Raw genomic sequence first — 26,446 nt, 5'->3', positions numbered from 1 at the left:
GACTCTGCTGATGAATGTTGGAACAGAAGGTTCTTCTTATTCTAAGGGCAGTTTTGTAGACTAAATAAATTTTAGTAATCGCTTGAGTTGCCACGGTGGAAAGCCGGTCCAATTTGCTCCAACAGCGAGTCAGCTTTTTTTGCTGGCCACTCCACACGGCACAGTTGTTTCTTGCCCCGTTGCACACTCCAGAAAGTAATGATGATCTGTCTACTCTGTTCTCAGCATCCACATGACGAACTGGATAAGGGCCATCTTTGACGACGTCAGATCCGCGGGGGTGTGGGCGCGATGGTCGGTAGGCGACGATTGTTCCGGTGCCGCCTAGCTAGCTCTTGCAAACCCGGGTCATCCTTGTTGGTGTGGAACAGAGTTTTTTGCTTCTTCTTCTATCCATGTATTGAGATCGCAAGACCTTGTCGTTTCCTCGAAAAAGAAACAAGAGAAAACACCTTATCTGCTGTCAGAGCACCATGTTTTCTACATGCACATGAAACAGCGGAGCAAACTCAAACAAACTTGACGCCAAGTTTTCGCAGCTGACAAACTGGAAGGATTATGATCAAGGTCCGTTTGTTATTCTTCTTGACAGATTGTTCAATTTTTGTCGAAAACTCATACATTGTCTTGTTTTTCCAAGATGAGAAGCACTGCGCACAAGCAAGTGGCCGTGAGCATGATTAGTCAATCGTCTCACTCTGCAACTACTAAGCAAACACTTGGATCTTCAAAGGTAACCCTGGCTTCCCAAATGAACTACTCAATGAAAACTAGCGTGATAATTCAGCAAATCAAAGATTAGATTTGTATACAGTGGCATCATCACTAGGCAAAAATCCAGACGTGCTATAGTGAGATGAACTCTCTGAGTTTGTCAGGGAGGGACAGACCTAGTAATGCAACGTTCAGGAACGCCTCGTCTTCAGGGAACAGCTGCAGATTCTTCGACTTTAGCAGGTACTTAACAGCATCATCCTGGAAGTCCACCAGGCTGCCGACCTTCACGAGTTCAGCAAGCCAAGGGATGCGGTCCGGCGTCTCGAAGAGCAGTCCTCGAGCTACCTCATCAGCAAAGTTCGTCGCAAACTCGATCTTCTCTTTGTAACCAGCTGCAGCACCAGCACCATTGCTTTGCTGAACATACAGCTTTGAGCTCTCCCTCTCCCACCTGATCATCTGGCTGGCCTCCACGTCCACAGCCTCTCCAGAGGACAGCTTCACGCGGTACCCCACCGTGATCGGCTTCGTTTGTCTCCAGGACGCTCACATTCAGCAGGCGAGAGACCATGGTGTGCCGCTCTTTGGAAGCAATGTCAAGAGCCGGATCAGCAAGGAAAGCAAGGACTATCTGGACCAGACCGGCACTGATCACCTCACGCTGGCCAGCAGCCGTTTTGCAACTGCCATCCTGGCCCAAGGCAACAAAAGAATCGCTCTTCTCGGCGGCTTTGGATACTGCCTGAACACCGATGCTGCCATACACGTTGTTGAGCCTTGCTCGAGAGATGGAAGGCGGGTACCAGATAAAAATGGATTGTCGAGGAAGCTTGTCGAACAGATCCTTAAGCAGAAGATCATCAGGAATGAACACGTCCTCCTTCTGTGATAAGATGATCTTCCCATCAGTGCAAACCGGGACCTTCATGAAGCTTCTCCGTGTTCTTGCTCCAGTTCCATGCGGTGAATTGCCAGAAAGCAGAGCAATTGGTTACGGATATCTCACCGCCAGAGCTCTCCCATGCGCTCCAGAGCTTGCAGTGGTCTTCGGCATCGGGGCAATGCCTCACGCGGAGAACAGATGAGAAGAAGTCCAGCAGCTTCCTGTCATCATAGTATCTGCCCAACACATGCATCTGCTGGCTGAAGAGGTTGTTCTGATCATGAAGAACACAGCTTACCGGGCTCACCCATTCTCCACCTCCTTTTTCATTTGGTAGATCCAGTCACTACCCTCTTTGTTCTTCTCAGCCCCCAGCTGCACTCCTTGAGGTACAAGTAGATCCTGGAGATGGTAGCAGTTTCTTTGTGGCTCCTCATATGCTGAGCAACAAGGCCATGCCCACATCGAACATCCACAGTTACTCCGATTGCCGCCAGTGCATCCTTGAATGAGGCGATCTCTGAACCATAGAAAGATTCATCGATGAAAGGGCCATCTGTTATGCAGATGGAAGACTGCTTTGGGTCAAAGAGTATGCTTCCATCAGGAGATTGGTATCCAAGTGTTGTCTTCAACCACTTGCAGCTAGTGATTTCCTTCATAAATTCCTTGGGAAATGTTGCTGTACAGGCCAGCCAGCTCTTGACAGATCCAAGCAGTGACAACACGGTAGCAGCAGATATGGCTGCAGGGTCTGCGGGAATGTTGAGACCACTGATGACAAACCTAGCTGCAGAAATGTCTACAGGGTTATCACAAATGTTGAGACCAGTGATGGTAGGCCTAGCAACATGAGCCTTCACTTCTGTTGTGACACCTAAATCTTTCAGCTCAGCTTTGTAACCATGTATCTCTTTGCCTAAACCACCATTAGAGTCACCATCATTGATGAAAGGCAAGCTTGCTATTGGCGACAGAGACTGCCAACCTTCATCAAATAAGATTGCCTCCGACGGTGACCTGAATCCCAGTGATGTGCATAGCCATTTCTCACTCCGCATGCAGTTGAAAAGATCAACAGGAATTGGGTCGCGTGTTCTCAGCTTCCAATAACAAGCTAGAAGAGCCAGGACACTTGCCTTTGTAAGCGATGACTTCCGGACCATCTGCTTGAAAATGTTTGCTACAGCCTTTGATGCCTGGTCAAATCCTGTGATCAACCCTGTCTTCTTCAACTCTTCTTTGTACGGGCTGATCTTACTCCCATAAAACCAAGAATCAACTACAGGAACTACGTCGAACACCTTTAGAAGGCACTCCCACTCCTGATCCAGAAGAAAAGATTCACCAGGAGCACGGAATCCTACGTTGGTCTTCAGCCATTTCAAATCTCTGAGCTTCCTCAAGAAATCATCACATGGGCTAGCATACCGGATACACTTGCGGATTAGTGCAGTAGCATCTGAAGTAATGGATGAAGAACTAAACTTGAAATTATCAATTACAAGCTTGTAAATCTTTTCACTGTTTTCAAACCCAACTTGAACACCAAGCAACTTCAGCTCTTGTTTGTAGTCAAGGATGGACTCACCATAGAATCCAACATCAAGGAATGGCTGGGTACTGATACAAGATGCAGCTGCCCAGTCTGAATCATATATTATCCATCGACCATCTTTCACGCTGTTGACTAGTTTACTTGGTGACAGAACCTTCTGTTGAAGAAACCGAATCAGCCGAAGCAGCTCATATACATGTTGTCTGGTCAGCATATTGCTTGTAGCCATCGACATGAGCCGTCTACCGATGTAAGCGGATGCCTCCCCAAATTCAAATCTTACCCCGATCACCTGAAGTTCCTCCTTGTATGCATGCATTTTGTTTTGATAGAACTGTTGACCGATCATTGGTATATCAACACAGGAAGACCCATTTTGCAAGAGATTACCCCACTCAGAACTGGACATAAATGATTCAGCCGGGGGCTTGTATCCGACTGATGTCTTCAGCCAACTTCCTTCTTTCACAGAAGCCAAGAAACTAGCTGGTAGTTGTACACCTTTTGACTTCAAATTGCGTATCCATTGCAGTAGCAAGATTGCATTGTCCACAGTCAGATGTGATGATGCTATAGGGAACCTTGCATTTGGGGGGTGTATGAACGGCACATCTGAGGCCTGCACCTTTGTCTTGAGAAAATCCAAGATCTGATCTTCAGGTGTGTAGTTCCCGGCGAAATGACCTGCTGAATTGTAATCTGCTGACAGTTCGATGTATTTCTCATTCCTCCATGGGTTTATGCCCATCAGTCCAACCCATTTGCTACCATTTGCAGGAACTAGAATGCTTTGTCGTTCCGTGACGGCATTGCCATAGTTGTCAATTACCGGCATGATACGACACAGGTCTGCTAACTGGTAGCTCTCCATGTAATTCTTATTGGATGAATGGTACAGAAAGTGAGAAAAAGCAATGGCAGGCCTTCTATCATAGTTCAAGGATTTAACCACAATATTCCCGAAACTGTATACAGATACAACCTCCACTTTTGCATAGCTCTGAAGCCAGTATGTCACTTTTTCCTTCTGTGCGAAACCTTGCAGAGCTGTTTGTGTACGGGGAGACACAAAAAGGCGGTTAGAAGATGGAAACTCCTGGTTCCAGCTAATAAGCCATGACATCCACTTCCCATCAGATGCAATACACAGTCTATCACTCCACTGACTAGCTCTAGATATGCTCCAGACAGAGACATTTTTGTTCCTGTCAACATACTTCAGCAGAGGAATTTGCATCATCTTTGTACTGGAAAAGTTTTGCCAACTGTCTGCGACAAAAGATAGAAGTTCAAGATAAAGCTGTTCATCTACATTGCTGACAAGGTTAGACCCCTCGATGCATTTTGCATACCATTCATGGCTCACACTTTTGACATCCAGAAATGTAAGAACACTATTCTATGCACTCTTGTCAAAATGGGAACTCAGAATGTAGGTTCCATGGGTTGACAGGTTCTTAAGGTCCACTCCAGATTCTCTCGCCTTGACAAGGATATCCCAAAATGCTGGTTTGAGCCGCGCAACCTCGCAAGGCTTGCAAAACATCTTGTGTGGAGTTTGAGACTCACATGGAACTATATCCTCGACGAGAACCTTCTCTTTGATGCCAGACCTAACAGGCTCAAGTAAAGGGATCAGCGAAGGACTGACTGGCAGGTAATGGAACATCGACGGAATCGACATTCCTGGCGCATCTGCTCTGGACTTGACAAGTGCTACAAAAGCATTCATGAAAGCACTTGGGATGCACTCCAGAATTCCCTTGTTCCATGGACTATCGAACAGTATTGCCTCTCTTGATGATGCAAGGAGGAAGTCAGCCTGAATGATGAAGGGGAAGTTCGTTACCATCTTCGTGGGAAGGAAAGCATATACGCCAGGGGATAGCTGCTTCCCACGGGATAGTCGCTCCTTAAGAGGGAAGGCTAGGGTGATGACCCACTCATCGATTTCAGTACGCTTGTCCACCCTGTTCTCTGCCTTGACAGGGAACCTCTGCCTCCACATATGGTACCCGCACTCTGCTTCACTCTCGTTCTCTTGAGCAGATAAAAAGACCGTGTAAGACTCCGCGTGCATGTTCTTCCTCACTTCAAAGTTCTTCTCACTCGATATTGAAATCTCACTAACAGTGCTGCCTCTAGCGTTGCCGTTATCTTCACGGACAGAAAGCCGCCTGATCTTTGACAGAAACAGTAGCATTTCTGGATGCAAGCTCGAAAGCTGCTGCTTCACCGCAGTGACCTTCTCATCCTTCAAAGGCAGGACGATACAGGTTGTTGGAAGGACTCTGGTAGACCCATATATCTGTTTGATATCTGAAAGGCTAGGCCTGGATTCAACCGACTCTGGGACAATGTATCCAATATTGCATTCTGGACACGGCTTCTCATTAAACTTGATTTGATACCCATTACTGAATATATGGGGCTGGCTTGATATCAGGAACACACTTTTGAATCCAATACCTATATAAAAAGAGACATTTATATTACAAATTTTGAGTTTCAATATAAGGGGAACATATACGTTAAGCATGTACATAACCACAGACTAACTCTTGAAGGGAAAAATTGTGAGTTTCAATATTACAAGCTATTGATGAAGAGTAATGTTTCTCAATCAGAAACATACTACAGGAGGGGGAAAATTGGTAATAAAGTTGATGTGCCATGTGCATGAATTTGCCATGCAAAGGCAGATTTTTAGGAGCCTGTCAAAAACTAAACTTTACCTAGAAAGGCTAAGAAAGAAATAGATCCACACACTTTCGAGACAATAGTGAAATACAGAAGTGACAACTTAACATCAAGAAGATTTGATGTAGTAATATATATGATAAATAACAAGTCTTACTTCTAGATACAATGGACCTTAAAAGGCCAATGGTAATATGTTGTACTCAGTGCTATTTTCTTACACTAATATTTCAAAACATGCACACATCTCTGTTTCTGAGTGTCAGGAAATGAACGCATGATATCTTGCACCACAAATCATCTCAAGCAATACTGTGCATGCTGCACCCAATTTGTTTTGCAAAATACATATACATTATGAGAATATTTGCTCCACCACCATTCTAACTAAGCACTAGATTAAGTGCTAAATAGAATTCTGCCCATCTTATATGTCATTTGATATATATCAGCTATCATAACGTTTGACAGGGAAAATTCCAACCGGTGACGCGTTAACAAAATTGAAGTTCTAACATTAAAAGGTAAAATGCTTCAAATTGGCCGAGTGAACACAAAAGGATTCATGAGCTGCAAAGATTCACCTTTCTCTCCAATGTAACCCTTGTCCCTGTTTCCTTTTTTCGTTGATTTGCCCACGCCACAAATAGACTGAATATTCGATGGAGAGAAGCCCTTCTCGTTGTTGAAAATGAGTAAAGTTGACGATGCACCAGATCCAGTGATGTCAGTTGATGTTACTAGAAACTCCAATGAAGGTGCTACTACATCAGGGTACTCATTGTCTTCAGCGTTCTAGTTATTCAGGAATAAAATGTTAACATGAATGTGATATTGAGCAAATACAGCTGAATCAAGTGCATTAATCTGAAATGCAATATATATATACCGAAACGTTAATGAGATTTGAGAAAAACAAGCCCATGTAGCAACACACAAGTTTGTCAGAGTCACAGTTATTTCAACAGTCTTGACGGCAAAATTGTATCAAGTTTTCAAATCAAACAGGTTGCAAAATAGCGTGGAGGCAACAGGCAAACTGAAAATGTTCTCAAGGCTAAAGCTACAATGGTTACATCGGATCTGCAATAGTTTCTTAATGTGGAAAAGAAATAAAGGAGATCTCTGTTTTCCGTAGAGCAGAAAATGGTTACACTGGATCTGAATTTGGTCTTTTATTTTTTCTTTTCTTTACCGTAGTAGTGTTCCTAAAACAGTTACTTCATAAATACAAATAAGAGATCATTTAGCCCTCCATTTTTTGGAGAACATGGCCACCAGCCACCATAAATTCAAATACGAGTCCCCCCGCCAAAAAAGAAGAAGCCAAATGCTTGTTGAATAAATGTACTGTGGTGTGAAAACTGAAGATGCAAAGTAAACACAGAAAATGCGAGTTTATATGTTCAGAGTTAATGTGACTTTTGTGCTGCCACAGTGCCTAATCCCAAGGAAAACATCTTTATCAATTGATCCTAGCTATACTATGCAACTGAAGGGTAGGCCCTACTTGACATCAAATGAGCTCACAGGAAACTGCGGTGAGCAGAAAAACCAACAGTCACTTTACTAAACAGTGCTTAGAAAAGTAAAGGAAATTACCCTGCATTAATAAAATATTGCTGCCTTTTCGAACTGAAAAAAAGAATTTGTTACTTCGTATTTTTTTGCAGGAAAAAATAACCGGGTTTCTGCGCAAATAATAAAACATAAAGTTATAAATGAAAAAAGGCCAGAAAGTTCAGTTTGGGGGGTGGGGGTGGGGGGTATGTATAATAACGAAATTAATCAGAACTGTAGATTTTTGTAGGCACAAGATGAACTAAATGCACATAAAAATAATTTGTGAAAGCATTTTCAGGAAAAATAAATAAATCCATACGCTTTCTTGAGAATGCATAGAAATAAATCCACACTAATCTGAGTGCACATAATAGAATCCACACTCTGATTTTTTTGTACTAGTAGTATAGTAAGTAGCATTGTACATAACCACATAATTTTTTTTGTACAGTAGTACAAAAACAGAGTGCCGAAGGAAGAAGAAAGCAAGAAAGCAGGGTCACCTGGACGAGCTCCACGAGGAAGTGGACGTCCTTGGAGTAGAGCTCCTGGCTCAGGTAGTTCACCGCCTGGTGCATGTCCTCCGCCAGCGGGTTCTGCTCGCCGCGCCCGATGTAGTACCGCTCCCGCCGAAGCCTCTCCACGTGCGCCCGTGCAGCCGCCATCGTCGCCGGAGACGACGACGACCAGCTTTTGCACCGTTACCGGAGCTCGTCGATCGGGCTCCGAAGGGGAGGAAGATGGTTGGGTGGTTTCGGAGGTGGGAAGTGGGAAGTGGAGGAGTGGGCGGCTGTTCCTGGGCTTCCTCGCCGGCTTTAAGGAGTTGGGTGTGCGTCTATTGGGTACCCCTTGCGGTCGCAGAGGACGCTTTATTTTCCCAATGGATCTTTTTTTGATGCTCTTTTCCTTTCTCTTTATTTCTTTTTTGGCATTTGAGAGGAGTGTTAGATGATGGTTTTCTGGTTGAAGTGGTTTAGTAATTTCTAAGGCCATTTGCAGGAATTTGACAAGATTCATGTAGAATTATATATACTAATTTTCTTATAATTTTTACAAGTAATAGTTTTTGGGTAAAAAGAATGGGCGCCACCCAAATCACTACACATCGGTTTGTTGCATGCCTTGCATATATAAGGATCCAATAATTAGTACTCACTCTCTAAACAAATATAAGACGTTTTAGATAACTGTACTAAACAAATATAAGACATTTAAGGTCTCTATTATTTTTGTGTCTCTCAATTCTGCGGTTCACTGGGATCATTGTCTTGTTTGAGTGTAATAAAGCTACTTTTTATTCGTAATTTTAGTTTTTAAACACAAATAATTAACATTTCAGCACTCCTACAAAAGGAGCTATATGTCTCGGATAGGTCCATGCTAGGAAAAACCGTCTCGGATAGGTCCTACCCGAGGCGGGTTATTTCAGCAGACATCCGAAGCATGCCTCTTTTTTACCGCCACGAATATCCAAGCATCTGACACATGTCTTTTTTTAACTCCACCAATATACAAACATCTGAGACATTCCATAATTAAAAACGTTTGAGACGGGCCTTATCTTATAATTGCCTCGTAGCTAATATGGCCCACTAGGCTCAACAACATTCTCAAATATATATCTCTTCTCCTCCTCCCACTAATTTTCTACCCCCCCTCCTCTCACTCATGCTCTACCTCAGACTCGATCCACCCAACATCCCGTTACCGAGTGCCGCCTTCACCCATCCTTGCCAATCCTACTTCGTTGCCCTCTCTTTCTCCTCCTATTATTGGCCACCCCACCTCGTCGTGTGTGACCGTCGCCTCTCAGATCTTAGCACGGTGACGCCGGATCCATCACGTTCTATTGCCAACCACCTTCATCTTCATCTTACCAGCCAACCCGACTTGCATCGTTCAACCGCCACACGTATTTACACTCAATGATGGTTTCTTGTGTAGAAATATACAATCTCGACCCAATAGAGGAAGATGACCCTTTTTCAGTTAATCCACACTCATTTTTGTATGATAAGAAACATTTATAAATGAAAAATATATATGAATTTTTTTATCTTGATTATCCCCTCCCCCCCCCCCCACACACACATTTTCCTGTTTAATTGATATGTCTAACCAATTAGAAAGGTTCACCAAGTCGTGATATGAAAAATATCTTGATACCCTTAGTGTGCCCCCCCCCCCCCCCCCCCCCCCCCCACACACACACACACACGCAGACATAGCAACATTACTTGATTATAACATAGTAAAAAATTAACCTATTTCTGCGAACACAGGGAAAAAATCATAGAAAGGGGGGCTAAGAGAAAAATGCATGCTATTCTGTACGAGTGTGATGGACACGTCGAAATTTCGATCGATGGCCATTGGAGCATCGTTTTTTTTTGTTTTTTGTTTTTTTTTTTGCGAGGAGGAGCATCGCTCACTCGTGGTACTAGTACTCGCAAATTAAATCAGTTTACTAGCTGATTGCTGGGTTTTTAGTGACAGTGGGAGAATGCTTGTGTGAACGATTATGAGGGAACCAAACTTTCGATAGAAGAAATGGCTTTGAAAGGAGCACGACTGACTTGGAAAGGAACACAGTACCACGACGATGGCTTTGGAATCTGCAGTACGATGACCGAACCTGTGCAGACGGGAAAGAAGTCTTCCACTAGTGCTGTCGCTACCATAAAAGGGGCATTGCCTCTCATGCTAAGCAAAGGGTTCCACAGCGTGCAGCAGGCTGGGTGCGTTTGGTTATCCGGCAAGCGTTGGCTTAGCCTGGCTCAGCAAGGAAGCAAGGGATTTGGTTCTCGAGCGAGCCTGCCTCGTATCCTGCGGTTTCCAGCTTTTTCTTCGTTTGACTGAGCTGGCCAAATCGGCTCGCCTCCGTCGGCAAGGATTGCCTTGCCTAGCGAGGTAAGCTGGCGAGCGATCCAAACGCTCCCAAAATTTTCTCATATCACATTCACATCCAGTACTCATGAAACGACAAATATTTTTGCCACACGGTTCTTTATAACTTCAGTTATTATATATTTCGTTCTGAACAGCGATTTCCAATTTGTACTGTAACACTATTCCGAGTTCATGCATAACTTTAACTACTATAAACATATCCGCGCAAAGGAAAAAAAGACTTAAACCACTAAACATCATCACTATACAAGTAATTGAAATTCTCAGCCTCAAAAAAATAAAAATAAAATCACAGCCTCTCTTAGGATGCGTTTGGTAGAGTACATTAGTCAGGGCCGATGGACGCAATTTTGGCCTGTTTGGTTGCTTGAGTTGCACCTAAATCTTGGCCCACACGAACCTTAAAGCATATTTGGGCTTGGCTCTAGAGAAACTCTCAAATTGGCCGTATTCCGGAGTCAGGCCCCGGCGATGAAACTCTAGGCACGTGTGTGGATGTGGTTGCGCGCGCGGGGGGGGGGGGGGGGGGGGGGGGGGGGACGGTGCCTTGTTTCATGAAGTGGCGCCATAAATTCCCTCACCCTACTCTCCCCGCTCACTCTCCCCTCTCACTCCCCCCTCTCTCACCGGTGCTGGCGAGCACAAGATCTGATTGGCGAGCAGTGGCGGCAAGTATCGTAGCCAAGATCTAGACGACGAGCACCGACGTCAAGCACCGGCTTCATCACTCCTCAGGCATGCGTTCGTCAATGGAGGTGTGCCCTCTGTCCCAAATGGCATCGAGTTACGCATCGATCATACCATTCGCGCCTTGATTCAGGCATCGAATCTACTTGTATGCTTCAATTTGGGACCAAACAAAGCATATCTGATCAGGGATTTGAGCGGTTTGAATGCGATTGTGTAGGATTTTCACTAACGCGTGAGGGGGGGGGGGGGTTGTTAATCCACTGTCATATATTCAAATCCAATGCAAACCAACAAGTAACATAGAGAGCCTAGCGGCGGCAAGCTTGGAGGCGCTTGGAGCGATGGTAGCTTTGAGGATCACCGACCTCCAAGGCAATTGTATGGCAGTCTGGTTCAGGATCCCTGACCACCATGTCGATTGCTTCGTCATTGCCAACATCCACCATCTTCTCATGGTCATCATCCTCCAAAACGATGGTGACCGCCGCATTTCCCAACACCATTGACACAATTCACTGCTGTCGTGGGCATAAAGAAGATGCCAACAAAGCGTCACTGAATATGGTGTCCACGCCACTAACGCAGTCAAAATTATTTATATTTTGCCCATATCCAAGTTAAAAAGTGTGCGAGTGTTTTCAACATTTGTGTAGAAACTTTTGTAACATGTCAAGTCCAAATGATATAAACCTATGAGTTTACCTCAACACACCAGATTTAAGTTGGAAAATACGGTCCTAGGATGAGATGCTTCAATTTGTAAGTAACGTATGTGGGAATGATACGTCTCCAACGTATCTATAATTTTTGATCGCTCCATGCTATATTATCTACTATTTTGGACAATTTTGGCTTTATTATCCACTTTTATATTATTTTTGGGACTAACCTATTAACCGGAGGCCCAACCCAGAATTGTTGTTTTTTGTCTATTTCAGTGCTTCGAAGAAAAGGAATATCAAACGGAGTCCAATTGACCTGAAACTCCACAGAACTTATTTTTGGACCAGAAGAAGCCCACGGAGTACCGGGAGTGCACCAGGGGAGTCCCGGGCTGCCCACGAGGGTGGGGGGCGCGCCCACCCCCTAGGGCGCGCCCCCTGCCTCGTGGACAGCCCGGAGGTCCACCGACGTACTTCTTTCACCCATATATTGTTGGTAATCGTAGCATAATTTTAAAATTTTCCTACGCTCACCAAGATGCATCTATGGAGGGTACTAGTAACGAGGGGAAAGGAGTGCATCTACATACCCTTGTAGATCGCGAGCGGGAAGCGTTCCAATGAACGTGGATGACGGAGTCGTACTCGCCGTGATCCAAATCACCGATGACCGAGTGCCGAACGGACGGCACCTCCGCGTTCAACACACGTACGGTGCAGCGACGTCTCCTCCTTCTTGATCCAGCAAGGGGAAAGGAGAGGTTGATGGAGATCCAGCAGCACGACGGCGTGGTGGTGGATGTAGCGGGTCTCCGGCAGGGCTTCGCCGAGCTTCTGCTAGAGAGAGAGGTGTTGCAAGGGAGGAGGGAGGCTCCCAAGGCTGTAGGTAGCTGCCCTCCCTCCCCCCCTTTATATAGGCCCATGGGGGGGCGCCGGCCCTAGAGATGGGATCTCATGGGGGGGGGGGGGGGCGGCGGCCAAAGGGGGAAGGGGTTGCCTTGCCCCCCAAGGCAAGGGGGAAGCCCCCCATCCTAGGGTTCCCAACCCTAGGCACATGGGGGGAGGCCCAAGGGGGGCGCCCCAGCCCACTAAGGGCTGGTTCCCTTCCACTTTCAGCCCACGGGCCCTCCGGGATAGGTGGCCCCACCCGGTGGACCCCCGGGACCCTTCCGGTGGTCCCGGTACAATACCGGTAACCCCCGAAACTTTCCCGGTGGCCGAAACTTGACTTCCTATATATAATTCTTCACCTCCGGACCATTCCGGAACCTCTTGTGACGTCCGGGATCTCATCCGGGACTCCGAACAACTTTCGGGTTTCCGCATACACATATCTCTACAACCCTAGCGTCACTGAACCTTAAGTGTGTAGACCCTACGGGTTCGGGAGACATGCAGACATGACCGAGACGCCTCTCCGGTCAATAACCAATAGCGGGATCTGGATACCCATGTTGGCTCCCACATGTTCCACGATGATCTCATCGGATGAACCACGGTGTCGAGGATTCAATCAATCCCGTATGCAATTCCCTTTGTCAATCGGTATGTTACTTGCCCGAGATTCGATCGTCGGTATCCCAATACCTTGTTCAATCTCGTTACCGGCAAGTCTCTTTACTCGTACCGCAATGCATGATCCTGTGACTAACGCCTTAGTCACATAGAGCTCATTATGATGATGCATTACCGAGTGGGCCCAGAGATACCTCTCCGTCACACGGAGTGACAAATCCATTCTCGATCCGTGCCAACCCAACAGACACTTTCGGAGATACCCGTAGTGCACCTTTATAGTCACCCAGTTACGTTGTGACGTTTGGCACACCCAAAGCACTCCTACGGTATCCGGGAGTTGTACGACCTCATGGTCTAAGGAAAAGATACTTGACATTGGAAAAGCTCTAGCAAACGAAACTACACGATCTTTTATGCTATGCTTAGGATTGGTTCTTGTCCATCACATCATTCTCCTAATGATGTGATCCCATTATCAACGACATCCAATGTCCATAATCAGGAAACCATGACTATCTGTTGATCAACGAGCTAGTCAACTAGAGGCTTACTAGGGACACGTTGTGGTCTATGCATTCACACATGTATTACGATTTCCGGACAATACAATTATAGCATGAATAATAGACGATTATCATGAACAAAGAAATATAATAATAACCATTTATTATTGCCTCTAGGGCATATTTCCAACAGTCTCCCACTTGCACTAGAGTCAATAATCTAGTTACATTGTGATGAATCGAACACCCATTGCGTCCTGGTGTTGATCATGTTTTGCCCTAGGGAGAGGTTTAGTCAACGGATCTGCTACATTCAGGTCCGTATGTACTTTACAAATATCTATGTCTCCATTTTGAACACTTTCACGAATGGAGTTGAAGCGACGCTTGATATGCCTGGTCTTCCTGTGAAACCTGGGCTCCTTTGCAAGGGCAATAGCTCCAGTGTTGTCACAGAAGAGAGTCATCGGGCCCGACGCATTGGGAATCACCCCTAGGTCGGTAATGAACTCCTTCATCCAGACTGCTTCCTGTGCTGCCTCCAAGGCTGCCATGTACTCCGCTTCACACGTAGATCCCGCCACGACGCTTTGCTTGCAACTGCACCAGCTTACTGCTCCTCCATTCAAAATATACACGTATCTGGTTTGAGACTTTGAGTCATCCAGATCTGTGTCGAAGCTAGCGTCGACGTAACCCTTTACGACGAGCTCTTCGTCACCTCCATAAACGAGAAACATATCCTTAGTCCTTTTCAGGTACTTCAGGATATTCTTGACCGCTGTCCAGTGTTCCATGCCGGGATTACTTTGGTACCTTCCTACCAAACTTACGGCAAGGTTTACATCAGGTCTGGTACACAGCATGGCATACATAATAGACCCTATGGCCGAGGCATAGGGGATGACACTCATCTTTTCTATATCTTCTGCCGTGGTCGGGCATTGAGCCGTGCTCAATTGCACACCTTGCAATACAGGCAAGAACCCCTTCTTGGACTGATCCATACTGAACTTCTTCAATATCTTGTCAAGGTATGTACTTTGTGAAAGACCAATGAGGCGTCTTGATCTATCTCTATAGATCTTGATGCCTAATATATAAGCAGCTTCTCCAAGGTCCTTCATTGAAAAACACTTATTCAAATAGGCCTTTATACTTTCCAAGAATTCTATATCATTTCCCATCAATAGTATGTCATCCACATATAATATGAGAAATGCTACAGAGCTCCCACTCACTTTCTTGTAAACACAGGCTTCTCCATAAGTCTGTGTAAACCCAAACGCTTTGATCATCTCATCAAAGCGAATGTTCCAACTCCGAGATGCTTGCACCAGCCCATAGATTGAGCGCTGGAGCTTGCATACTTTGTTAGCATTCTTAGGATCGACAAAACCTTCCGGCTGCATCATATACAACTCTTCCTTAAGGAAGCCATTAAGGAATGCCGTTTTGACGTCCATCTGCCATATCTCATAATCATAGTATGCGGCAATTGCTAACATGATTCGGACGGACTTCAGCTTCGCTACGGGTGAGAAAGTCTCATCGTAGTCAACCCCTTGAACTTGTCGATAACCCTTAGCGACAAGTCGAGCTTTGTAGATGGTCACATTACCATCTCCGTCCGTCTTCTTCTTAAAGATCCATTTGTTTTCTATGGCTCGCCGCTCATCGGGCAAGTCAGTCAAAGTCCATACTTTGTTTTCATACATGGATTCTATCTCGGATTTCATGGCTTCTAGCCATTTGTCGGAATCCGGGCCCGCCATCGCTTCTTCATAGTTCGAAGGTTCACCGTTGTCTAACAACATGATTTCCAGGACAGGGTTGTCGTACCACTCTGGTGCGGAACGTGTCCTTGTGGACCTACGAAGTTCAGTAACTTGATCCGAAGCTTCATGATCATCATCATTAACTTCCTCCCCAGTCGGTGTAGGCACCACAGGAACATTTTCCCGCGCTGCGCTACTTTCCGGTTCGGAAGGGGTGACTATCACCTCATCAAGTTCCACTTTCCTCCCACTCAATTCTTTCGAGAGAAACTCCTTCTCCAGAAAGGACCCGTTCTTGGCAACAAAGATCTTGCCTTCGGATCTGAGGTAGAAGGTATACCCAATAGTTTTCTTAGGGTATCCTATGAAGACGCATTTTTCCGACTTGGGTTCGAGCTTTTCAGGTTGAAGTTTCTTGACATAAGCATCGCATCCCCAAACTTTTAGAAACGACAGCTTAGGTTTCTTCCCAAACCATAATTCATACGGTGTCGTCTCAACGGATTTTGACGGAGCCCTATTTAAAGTGAATGCGGCAGTCTCTAAAGCATAACCCCAAAATGAGAGCGCTAAATCGGTAAGAGACATCATAGATCGCACCATATCCAATAGAGTGCGATTACGACGTTCGGACACACCATTTCTCTGAGGTGTTCCAGGCGGCATGACTTGTGAAACTATTCCACATTTCCTTAAGTATGTACCATATTCGTGACTTAAATATTCTCCACCACGATCCGATCGTAAGAATTTTATTTTCCTGTCACGTTGATTCTCAACTTCACTCTGAAATTCCTTGAACTTTTCAAAGGTTTCAGACTTGTGTTTCATTAGGTAGACATACCCATATCTACTTAAATCATCAGTGAGAGTGAGAACATAATGATATCCTCCGCGAGCCTCAACACTCATTGGACCACATACATCGGTATGTATGATTTCCAATAAGTTGGTTGCTCGCTCCATTGTTCCGGAGAACGGAGTCTTGGTCATCTTACCCATGAGGCATGGTTCGCACGTGTCAAATGATTCGTAATCAAGAGACTCCAAAAGTCCATCTGCATGGAGCTTCTTCATGCGCTTGACACCAATGTGACCAAGGCGGCAGTGCCACAAGTATGTGGGACTATCGTTATCAACTTTACATCTTTTGGTATTCACACTATGAACATGTGTAACATCACGTTCGAGATTCATCAAAAATAAACCATTGACCAGCGGGGCATGACCATAAAACATATCTCTCAAATAAATAGAACAACCATTATTCTCGGATTTAAATGAGTAGCCATCTCGAATTAAACGAGATCCAGATACAATGTTCATGCTCAAAGCTGGCACTAAATAACAATTATTGAGGTTTAAAACTAATCCCGTGGGTAGATGCAGAGGTAGCGTGCCGACGGCGATCACATCGACCTTGGAACCATTCCCGACGCGCATCGTCACCTCGTCCTTCGCCAGTCTCCGTTTATTCTGTAGTTCTTGTTTTGAGTTACAAATATGAGCAACCGCACCGGTATCAAATACCCAGGAGCTACTACGAGTACTGGTAAGGTACACATCAATTACTTGTATATCACATATACCTTTGGTGTTGCCGGCCTTCTTCTTGTCCGCTAAGTATTTGGGGTAGTTCCGCTTCCAGTGACCACTTCCCTTGCAATAAAAGCACTCAGTCTCGGGCTTGGGTCCATTCTTTGACTTCTTCCCAGTAACTGGTTTACCGGGCGCGGCAACTCCCTTGCCGTCCTTCTTGAAGTTCTTCTTACCCTTGCCCTTCTTGAACTTAGTGGTTTTATTCACCATCAACACTTGATGTTCTTTTCTGATCTCTACCTCAGCTGATTTCAGCATCGAATATACCTCAGGAATGGTCTTTTCCATCCCCTGCATATTGTAGTTCATCACAAAGCTCTTGAAGCTTGGTGGAAGCGACTGAAGGATTCTGTCAATGACCGCGTCATCCGGGAGATTAACTCCCAGCTGAGTCAAGCGGTTGTGCAACCCAGACATTCTGAGTATGTGCTCACTAACAGAACTATTCTCCTCCATTTTACAGCTGAAGAACTTCTCGGAGACTTCATATCTCTCGACCCGGGCATGAGCTTGGAAAACCAATTTCAGCTCCTCGAACATCTCATATGCTCCATGTTTCTCAAAACGCTTTTGGAGACCCGGTTCTAAGCTGTAAAGCATGCCGCACTGAACGAGGGAGTAATCATCAGCACGCTGCTGCCAAGCGTTCATAACGTCTTGGTTCTCAGGGATTGGTGCATCACCTAGCGGTGCTTCTAAGACATAATCTTTCTTGGCTACTATGAGGATGATCCTCAGGTTCCGGACCCAGTCCGTATAGTTGCTGCCATCATCTTTCAGCTTGGTTTTCTCTAGGAACGCGTTGAAATTGAGGACAACGTTGGCCATTTGATCTACAATACATAGTGTAAAGATTTTAGACTAAGTTCATGATAATTAAGTTCATCTAATCAAATTATTTAATGAACTCCCACTCAGATAGACATCCCTCTAGTCATCTAAGTGAAACATGATCCGAGTTTAACTGGGCCGTGTCCAATCATCACGTGAGACGGACTAGTCAAGATCGGTGAACATCTCCATGTTGATCGTATCTTCTATACAACTCATGCTCGACCTTTCGGTCCTCCGTGTTCCGAGGCCATGTCTGTACATGCTAGGCTCGTCAAGTCAACCTAAGTGTATTGCGTGTGTTCCGAGGCCATGTCTGTACATGCTAGGCTCGTCAACACCCGTTGTATTCGAACGTTAGAATCTATCACACCCGATCATCACGTGGTGCTTCGAAACAACGAACCTTCGCAACGGTGCACAGTTAGGGTGAACACTTTCTTGAAATTATTATAAGGGATCATCTTACTTACTACCGTCGTTCTAAGCAAATAAGATGCAAAAACATGATAAACATCACATGCAATCAAATAGTGACATGATATGGCCAATATCATCATGCTCCTTTGATCTCCATCTTCGGGGCACCATGATCATCTTCGTCACCGGCATGACACCATGATCTCCATCATTGTGTCTTCATGAAGTCGTCACGCCAATGATTACTTCTACTTCTATGGCTAACGCGTTTAGCAACAAAGTAAAGTAATTTACATGGCGTTATTCAATGACACGCAGGTCATGCAAAATAATAAAGACAACTCCTATGGCTCCTGCCGGTTGTCATACTCATCGACATGCAAGTCGTGATTCCTATTACAAGAATATGATCAATCTCATACATCACATATATCATTCATCACATCTTCTGGCCATATCACATCACATAGCACTTGCTGCAAAAACAAGTTAGACGTCCTCTAATTGTTGTTGCAAGTTTTTACGTGGTTTGTAGGTTTCTGTCAAGAACGTTTCTTACCTACGTATGACCACAACGTGATTTGCCAATTTCTATTTACCCTTCATAAGGACCCTTTTCATCGAGTCCGTTCCGACTAAAGTAGGAGAGACAGACACCCGCTAGCCACCTTATGCAACTAGTGCATGTCAGTCGGTGGAACCTGTCTCACGTAAGCGTACGTGTAAGGTCAGTCCGGGCCGCTTCATCCTACAATGCCGCCGAAACAAGACAAGACTAGTAGCGGCAAGAAGAATTGGCAAACTCAACGCCCACAACTGCTTTGTGTTCTACTCGTGCATAGTAACTACGCATAGGCCTGGCTCATGATGCCACTGTTGGTAATCGTAGCATAATTTTAAAAATTTCCTACGCTCACCAAGATGCATCTATGGAGTGTACTAGCAATGAGGGGAAAGGAGTGCATCTACATACCCTTGTAGATCGTGAGCGGAAGCGTTCCAATGAACGTGGATGACGGAGTCATACTCGTCGTGATCCAAATCACCGATGACCGAGTGCCGAACGGACGGCACCTCCGCATTCAACACACGTACGGTGCAGCGACGTCTCCTCCTTCTTGATCCAGCAAGGGGGAAGGAGAGGTTGATGGAGATCCAGCAGCACGACGGCGTGGTGGTGGATGTAGCGGGTCTCCGGCAGGGCTTCGCCGAGCTTCTGCGAGAGAGAGAGAGGTGTTGCAGGGGAGGAGGGAGGCGCCCAAGGCTGTAGGTAGCTGCCCTCCCTCCCCCCCTTTATATAGGCCCCCTGGGAGGGGGCGCCGGCCCTAGAGATGGGATCTCATGGGGGGGCGGCGGCCAAAGGGGGGAAGGGGTTGCCTTGCCCCCCAAGGCAAGGGGGAAGCCCCCCACCCTAGGGTTCCCAACCCTAGGCACATGGGGGGAGGCCCAAGGGGGGCGCCCCAGCCCACTAAGGGCTGGTTCCCTTCCACTTTCAGCCCACGGGGCCCTCCGGGATAGGTGGCCCCACCTGGTGGACCCCCGGGACCCTTCCGGTGGTCCCGGTACAATACCGGTAACCCCCGAAACTTTCTCGGTGGCCGAAACTTGACTTCCTATATATAATTCTTCACCTCCGGACCATTCCGGAACCTCTCGTGACGTCCGGGATCTCATCCGGGACTCCGAACAACTTTCGGGTTTCCGCATACACATATCTCTACAACCCTAGCGTCACCGAACCTTAAGTGTGTAGACCCTACGGGTTCGGGAGACAAGCAGACATGACCGAGACGCCTCTCCGGTCAATAACCAACAGCGGGATCTGGATACCCATGTTGGCTCCCACATGTTCCATGATTATCTCATCGGATGAACCACGGTGTCGAGGATTCAATCAATCCCGTATGCAATTCCCTTTGTCAATCGGTATGTTACTTGCCCGAGATTCGATCGTCGGTATCCCAATACCTTGTTCAATCTCGTTACCGGCAAGTCTCTTTACTCGTACCGCAATTCATGATCCCGTGACTAACGCCTTAGTCACATAGAGCTCATTATGATGATGCATTACCGAGTGGGCCCAGAGATACCTCTCCGTCACACGGAGTGACAAATCCCATTCTCGATCCGTGCCAACCCAACAGACACTTTCGGAGCTACCCGTAGTGCACCTTTATAGTCACCCAGTTACGTTGTGACGTTTGGCACACCCAAAGCACTCCTACGGTATCCGGGAGTTGTACGATCTCATGGTCTAAGGAAAAGATACTTGACATTGGAAAAGCTCTAGCAAACGAAACTACACGATCTTTTATGCTATGCTTAGGATTGGGTCTTGTCCATCACATCATTCTCCTAATGATGTGATCCCATTATCAACGACATCCAATGTCCATAATCAGGAAACCATGACTATCTGTTGATCAACGATCTAGTCAACTAGAGGCTTACTAGGGACACGTTGTGGTCTATGCATTCACACATGTATTACGATTTTCGGACAATACAATTATAGCATGAATAATAGACGATTATCATGAACAAAGAAATATAATAATAACCATTTATTATTGCCTCTAGGGCATATTTCCAACATATATACCCACGTACCCTAAAAACTCCGAAGAACATAATAGATCGGGAGTTCCGCCGCCGCAAGCCTCTGTAGCCACCAAAAGTCAATCGGGACCCTGTTCCGGCACCCTGCCGGAGGGGGGAACCCTCACCGGTGGCCATCTTCATCATCCCGGCGCTCGCCATGACGAGGAGGGAGTAGTTCACCCTCGGGGCTGAGGGTATGTACCAGTAGCTATGTGTTTGATCTCTCTCTCTCTCTCGTGTTCTTGATTTGGCACGATCTTGATGTATCGCGAGCTTTTCTATTATAGTTGGATCTTATGTTTCTTCTCCCCCTCTTCTCTCTTGTAATGGATTGAGTTTTCCCTTTGAAGTTATCTTATCGGATTGAGTCTTTAATGATTTGAGAACACTTGATGTATGTCTTGCCGTGCGTATCTGTGGTGACAATGGGATATCACGTGATTCACTTGATGTATGTTTTGGTGATCAACTTGCGGGTTCCGCCCATGAACTTATGCATAGGGGTTGGCACACGTTTTCGTCGTGATTCTCCGGTAGAAACTTTGGGGCACTTTTTGAGGTTCTATGTGTTGGTTGAATAGATGAATATGAGATTGTGTGACGCATATCGTATAATCATACCCACGGATACTTGAGGTGACATTGGAGTATCTAGGTGACATTAGGGTTTTGGTTGATTTGTGTCTTAAGGTGTTATTCTAGTACGAACTCTAGGGCTGTTTGTGACACTTATAGGAATAGCCCAACAGATTGATTGGAAAGAATAATTTTGAGGTGGTTTTGTACCCTACCATAATCTCTTCGTTTGTTCTCCACTATTAGTGACTCTTTGTTGCATGTTGAGGGATAGTTATATGATCCAATTATGTTATTATTGTTGAGAGAACTTGCACTAGTGAAAGTATGAACCCTAGGCCTTATTTCCTAGCATTGCACCGTTTACGCTCACTTTTATCATTAGTTACCTTGCTGTTTTTATATTTTCAGATTACAAAAACCTATATCTACCATCCATATTGCACTTGTATCACCATCTCTTCGCCGAACTAGTGCACCTATACAATTTACAAGAGACTCTTTGTTATTTGGTTGCAGGGTTGTTTGAGAGAGACCATCTTCATCCTACGCCTCCCACGGATTGATAAACCTTAGGTCATCCACTTGAGGGAAATTTGCTACTGTCCTACAAACCTCTGCACTTGGAGGCCCAACAACGTCTACAAGAAGAAGGTTGCGTAGTAGACATCAAGCTCTTTTCTGGCGTCGTTGCCGGGGAGGTGAGTGCTTGAAGGTATATCTTTAGATCTTGCAATTGAATCTTTTTTTTCTTGTTTTATCACTAGTTTAGTCTATAAAAGAAAATTACAAAAAAATGGAATTGAGTTTGCCTCATACGCTTCATCTTTTTAATATCTTTCGTGAGTATGATGGAAAGGAAAATTGTGCCAAAGTGTTAGAAGAAGAATGCATTAAAATGTTTGGCACTAAATATTTGAATGATGAGCATGATTGCAATGTTGTTAGTATGAATTCCTTGAATATCCATGGTGCTAATGATATGCAAAGCCACAAGCTTGGGGATGCTATGTTTGATAAAGATGATATTTTTTGTCCCCCAAGCTTTGATGAGCAAATTTACTATGATGAAAGCATGCCTCCTATCTATGATGATTATTGTGATGACACGTATGCTATAAATAATAATGATAACCATGAAACTTGTCATCTTGATCTTAATTTTCAATCACATGATAGTTATTTTGTTGAGTTTGCTCCCACTACTATTGATGAGAATAGATTTGCTTATGTGGAGAGTAATAAAAATTCTATGCTTATGCATCATGAAAAGAATGCTTTAGGTGCTGGTTATATTGTTGAATTAATTCTTGATGCTACTGAAAATTATTATGAGAGAGGATCATATGCTTCTACATATTGCAATAATATCAAGTTCCCTCTCTATGTGCTTAAAATCTTGAAGTTATGCTTGTTTTACCTTCCTATGCAAGTTGATTCTTGTTCTCATAAGTTGTTTTCTCACAAAATTCCTATGCATAGGAAGTGGGTTAGACTTAAATGTGCTAGTCATATTCTTCATGATGCTCTCTTTATGTTTCAATTCCTATCTTTTATGTGAGCATCATTGAAATCATCATGCCTAGCTAGAGGCGTTAAACGTTAGCGCTTGTTGGGAGGCAACCCAATTTTATTTTAGTTTCTTGCTTTTTGGTTCTGTTTAGTAATAAATAATCTATCTATCCTCTGGTTAGATGTGGTTTTGTGTTTTAATTAGTGTTTGTGCCAAGTAGAACCTTTGGGAAGACTTGGGTGAAGTCTTTATGATCATGCTGTAAAAAAACAGAAACTTTAGCGCTCACGAGATTAGCTAAAACTTTTTAAGGAGAGTGCTATTTAGTTGATTATTTTTGCAGATTATTACTAGACAAATTCCTCAGGTCCACCAATTTATTTTAGAATTTTTGGAGTTCCAGAAGTATACGTTTGATACAGATTACTACAGACTGTTCTGTTTTTGACAGATTCTGTTTTTCGTGTGTTGTTTGCTTATTTTGATGAATCTATGGCTAGTAAAATAGTTTACAAACCATATAGAAGTTGGAATACAGTAGGTTTAACACCAATATAAATAAAAAATGAGTTCAATACAGTACCTTGAAGTGGTGTTTTGTTTTCTTTCCCTAACGGAGCTTACGAGTTTATTTTTTGTTAAGTTTTGTGTTGTGAAGTTTTCAAGTTTTGGGGAAAGATTCGATGGACTATGGAATAAGGAGTGGCTAGAGCCTAAGCTTGGGGATGTCCAAGGCACCCCAAGGTAATATTAAAGGATAACCAAGAGCCTAAGCTTGGGGATGCCCCGGAAGGCATCCCCTCTTTCGTCTTCGTTCATCGGTAACTTTACTTGGAGCTATATTTTTATTCACCACATGATATGTGTTTTGCTTGGAGCATCATTTTATTTTGTTAATATTTGCTTGCTTTTGTTTAGATTAATGTTTTGCATCTTTATTTTCAATAAAATTGTCAAGGATAGCCTTTACCATGCTTATTTTGCAAGTATACATGTTGCTGTTTCAAAACAGAAAGTTTACCGCTGTTGCAAAAATTTCCTAGAAAAGTCAGAATGTGATAAAATGATGAAACCTTTTGCATATTAAGCTCTGATAAATTTAATACAGTGGGAATTTTCTTTCATAATTTTTGGAGTTAGGAAAGTATGATGAATCTTGCATTCTTTACAGACTGTACTGTTTTGGCAGATTGCTGTTATGTTTGCATTGTTTGCATATGTTTGCTTGTTTAATGATTCTATTTAAGGATAGGACTATTAAATATGCAGAGGCATTTAGTATGCAATGTTGAATAATAATTTTAGTGATTTGCTACAGTATAGTATGATAAGGTTTTTTGCATTGGTTTATACTAACTTATCTCACGAGTTCTTGTTGAGTTTGGTGTGGATGAAGCTTTCAAGATTTAGGAAACCGTGATATGAAAGGAATTAAGGAGACGCAAAAGTTCAAGCTTGGGGATGCCCAAGGCACCCCAAGATAATATTTCAAGAAGTCTCAAGCATCTAAGCTTGGGGATGCCCCGGTAGGCATCCCACCTTTCTTCTTCGACAACTATCGGTTAGTATCGGTTGATCCTAAGTTTTTGCTTCTTCACATGATGTGTGCTATCCTTGAAATGTCATTTTATTTAGCTTTGCTTGCTGTTTGAATAAAGTACCAAGATCTGAAATCCTTAAATGTTAGAGAGTCTTCACATAGTTGCATAATTATTCAACTACTCATTGATCTTCACTTATATCTTTCAGAGTAGTTTTGTTATTGCTCTAGTACTTCACTTATATCTTTTAGAGCATGACGGTGGATTTGTTTTATAGAAACTATTGATCTCTCATGCTTCACTTAGATTATTTTGAGAGTCTTAAATAGCATGGTAATTTTCTTAAATAATCCTAATACGCTTGGTATTCAAGATTTGTAAAACATTCTTATGAGTGCGTTGAATACTATGAGAAGTTTGATGCTTGATGATTGTTTTGAGATATGAAGATGGAGATATTAGAGTCATGCTAGTTGAGTAGTTGTGAATTTGAGAGATACTTGTTCTAAAGTTTGTGATTCCCGTAGCATGCACTTATGGTGAACCGTTATGTGATGAAGTCGGAGCATGATTTATTTATTGATTGTCTTCCTTATGAGTGGCGGTCGGGGACGAGCGATGGTCTTTTCCTACCAATCTATCCCCCTGGGAGCATGCGCGTAATACTTTGCTTTGATAACTTGTAGATTTTTGCAATAAGTATATGAGTTCTTTATGACTAATGTTGAGTCCATGGATTATACGCACTTTTCTTCCTTCCACCATTGCTAGCCTCTCTAATACCGCGCACTTTTCGCCGGTATCATACACCCACCATATACCTTCCTCAAAACAGCCACCATACCTACCTATCATGGCATTTCCATAGCCATTCCGAGATATATTGCCATGCAACCTTCCACCATTTTGTTTATTATGACACGCTCCATCATTGTCATATTGCTTAGCATGATCATGTAGTTGACATCGTATTTGTGGCAAAGCCACCGTTCATAAATCTTTCATACATGTCACTCTTGATTCATTGCATATCCCGGTACACCGCCGGAGGCATTCATATAGAGTCATATTTGTTCTAAGTATCGAGTTGTAATTGTTGAGTTGTAAGAAAATAAAAGTGTGATGATCATCATTATTAGAGCATTGTCCCAAGTGAGGAAAGGATGATGGAGACTATGATACCCCCACAAGTAGGGATGAGACTCCGGACGAAAAAAAAGAGGCCATAAAAAAAGAGAAAGGCCCAACAAAAAAATAAAAAATGAGAGAAAAAGAGAGAAGGGGCAATGCTACTATCCTTTTACCACACTTGTGCTTCAAAGTAGCACCATGATCTTCACGATAGAGAGTCTCTCATTTTGTCACCTTCATATACTAGTGGGAATCTTTCATTATAGAACTTGGCTTGTATATTCCAATGATGGGCTTCCTCAAAATGCCCTAGGTCTTCGTGAGCAAGCAAGTTGGATGCACACCCACTTAGTTTATTTTGTTGAGCTTTCATATACTTATAGCTCTAGTGCAACCGTTGCATGGCAATCCCTACTCACTCACATTGATATCTATTGATGGGCATCTCCATAGCCCGTTGATACGCCTAGTTGATGTGAGACTATCTTCTCTTTTTTTGTCTTCTCCACAACCACCATTCTATTCCACCTATAGTGCTATGTCCATGGCTCACGCTGATGTATTGCATGAAGATTGAAAAAGTTTTGAGAATGTCAAAAGTATGAAACAATTGCTTGGCTTGTCATCGGGGTTGTGCATGATTTAAATACTTTGTGTGGTGAAGATAGAGCATAGCCAGACTATATGATTTTGTAGGGATAACTTTATTTGGCCATGTTATTTTGAGAAGACATAATTGCTTTGTTAGTATG

General features: G+C 44.0%; 1 pseudogene; it reads right to left on the bottom strand.

Annotated features, from left to right (window-relative positions):
* Positions 1-846: 846 nt before the first annotated feature.
* LOC109784829 (uncharacterized) lies at positions 847-8,086 on the bottom strand (annotated as a pseudogene).
* Between the last annotated feature and the right edge of the window lie 18,360 nt (positions 8,087-26,446).

Source organism: Aegilops tauschii, chromosome 5, assembly GCF_002575655.3.
Source record: "Aegilops tauschii subsp. strangulata cultivar AL8/78 chromosome 5, Aet v6.0, whole genome shotgun sequence".
Taxonomy (NCBI): Eukaryota; Viridiplantae; Streptophyta; class Magnoliopsida; order Poales; family Poaceae; genus Aegilops; species Aegilops tauschii.
The sequence above is the reverse complement of the archived record's forward strand: the minus strand, read 5'-3'. Positions and strand labels throughout refer to the sequence as shown.